Source organism: Hoplias malabaricus, chromosome 6, assembly GCF_029633855.1.
Source record: "Hoplias malabaricus isolate fHopMal1 chromosome 6, fHopMal1.hap1, whole genome shotgun sequence".
Taxonomy (NCBI): Eukaryota; Metazoa; Chordata; class Actinopteri; order Characiformes; family Erythrinidae; genus Hoplias; species Hoplias malabaricus.
In genome coordinates, this window is record NC_089805.1 from 52,950,858 (window position 1) to 52,953,310 (window position 2,453).

A 2,453-nucleotide genomic window follows, 5' to 3' on the forward strand; every position below is an offset into this window, starting at 1 on the left:
GCTGGAGTTTTTAAACCTTGTGTCCACTCTCTGTCCACTCTGTGAGACACTCCTCCCTCGTTGGTCCACCTTGTAGATGTAAAGTCAGAGACAGTAGCTCATCTGTCGCTGCACAGTGTGTGTCGCTCGTCCTCTAGTCCTTCATCAGTGACACAGGACGCTGTCGGCTGGATGTTTTTGGTCGGTGGACTGTTCTCAGTCCAGACACTGAGGGGTAAACACTCCAGCAGCACTGCTGTGTCTGATCGACTACAAAATCTACAGGATTTTAAAAGGGTTTTTAAAATGTAAATTAAATGTAAATGGTGAACAGTAAATGAATTATTATAAAGAGTCTGAAGATGGAGGCGCGGAGACAGGAGCAGGTTTAATAATAATATAGAGTTATGTTTATTCCATGATTCAGGGTTAAACTGTAAAAATAAAAAAGTCAAAGGAGGAGCTTTTACAGTAAATCACAGCCTCGTCCTCAGTGTCCACACTGACCACAACCCCTGTCTGCCTGGACCCCATCTCTCCCTCTCACTCTCTCAAACACACACACACACACACACACAAAAAACTGAATCTAGGTTAACATAGATATATAGATAATAAGACTGTTTTGGAAAGAAAAGCTTGACTTTGGGCTTAACACATCTGACTAAAGAGATAACTCCAAAGTGAGCTGACATTGAGACTAAGTGTAATGAGACTAACCACAGACAACTGAGTGTGTATCACTTATGTAGCAAGTGCCTAATAGATTAGCATCTTTGCTAACCGTGGCCATAACCTTGACAGTTAGCCGTAATGCTAAAATATACTTATAGCCAGATTTCATGTTAATTACTAGCCACAGTGTATCTTACGCTACAGTAGCCACAATGCTACATCCATGTTTATAGCCACAGTCACAGTTAGTGGTAGTCTCGCATTGTCAGAGACTCTATGGAGTGTCAGGTGCCTTTCATCCGGAACTACCCACAGCTGGGGGACAAGAAATCTGACTGACACGCAAAAGGACCCATTACAGTCTGCAATTTTGGCCTGAAGTGTGAAGGTAGCCATTCACATTGGACCAATACCAGAGCCAGTAAAAAAACGATGCACAGAAGTGTGTATACGCAGATGTACAGGGAGCCAATCAGAGCGCAGCTGGCAGAATCCTGACAGTGACACCAGAGTAGTGCACTGAAAGTATCAGACTCTCCCTCAACTTGTGGGTGGAGCTTCTGTAGCTGAGACAAGTGCTAGAGTAGCCACAAGGCTAGCCCCTAGTCACAGCCACAATAGCCACCATGCTACTCTACCCATAGTCACATACTTACTGTTAGCAACGATGCTAAACTTTGCCAACTGCTGTAAAACCACAGAGAAATTAACTAGTGTGTTTTATGTATGTTGTTGATTAGCCACAGTTCAGTAATGCTGATGTTTTAGTCACACACACACACACACACACACACACACTTCCTCTTGCACAGAGCCAAATTAAAGCTTTCTAAATCAGTGCACATTTAAACTTTGAACTGATTTTCCACCAGACGTAGCTCGGGCTGAACGCTCCCCGATTCTCACCGGATCACACTCGTGCCCCAACAGAGTGGAGAAGGTTTTCTTCTTCTGTTACAGAGCAGTGGAACCTGGAAGTGTGTCTGTTCTGGCTAAAATTTTAAGAGGGGGTTTAATGCAGATGCTGTTTTCGTGAAGCTAACAGCTACAGCGCAGAAATCAGTGCAATTTTATTAAATAATGTGGAAAAATAGATTGTTTTAAACCAAATAAACCATCAACGAAGGGACAGTGTGTGACAGCTTCTCAGGAACGTTCTCCATGTTCACATCATAACACCACAGTAAACATCCTCTCTCAGAGCTCCGCTTGGTCTGGACCAGATGAGGAGGACACCTGGGGACAGGTAGAAGACCCATGCAGCCCCTGGAGAAGTCGGGAGGCAGCACTGCCTTTATAAACAAACAGGGCTTAAAGTGGGCGTGGTTAACAACCCAAACACAGACTAGAATATTATGGGATGTTTTTAGAGGGTGTGGCCTTGAAATGATGAGTTTATACTACGTTAGAGGGGTCGAACGGCATTGGCAGCTAGTGCATCACGTTTAGTGTTCTCCTCCAAGCGCGTTGAGCGCCAAAGAGGCTGCAGAGGCACCGTGTGACTGAGGGGGTGCCGTCGCTGCGTCTGGGGAAAAGTAGCTTCAGGGTCAGAGCGCTGCAGACTAGCCTCCTGTCTCTGACACTGAGACACAAACCTGCAACTCAGCAACAAACAAACAAACAGACGAGAAAAAGGAAAACAATACCAGCAGAAATAAACATCAACAACAACACGATAAATACATTTCCATAGTTTTGTCCTCCTTAGTTTTTTTTAATGGTCAGTCTGTTTTCTCTCGTGAGCTCGAGAGGGTTCAGTCCCTCGACGTCCAGGACACAACGTGCAGTTTGTGTTTGTT

At 44.7% G+C, this 2,453-nt stretch overlaps 1 protein-coding gene across 1 annotated transcript in view; it reads right to left on the bottom strand.

The window, feature by feature from the left end:
* Positions 1–369: 369 nt before the first annotated feature.
* The window catches only part of fbxl20 (F-box and leucine-rich repeat protein 20), a 36,568-nt gene continuing 34,484 nt past the window's right edge, over positions 370–2,453 (bottom strand). The window contains exon 15 of the mRNA XM_066674423.1: positions 370–2,453. This exon is cut by the window's right edge and continues 1,085 nt beyond it. The gene's annotated coding sequence lies outside the window, so the exon portion shown is untranslated.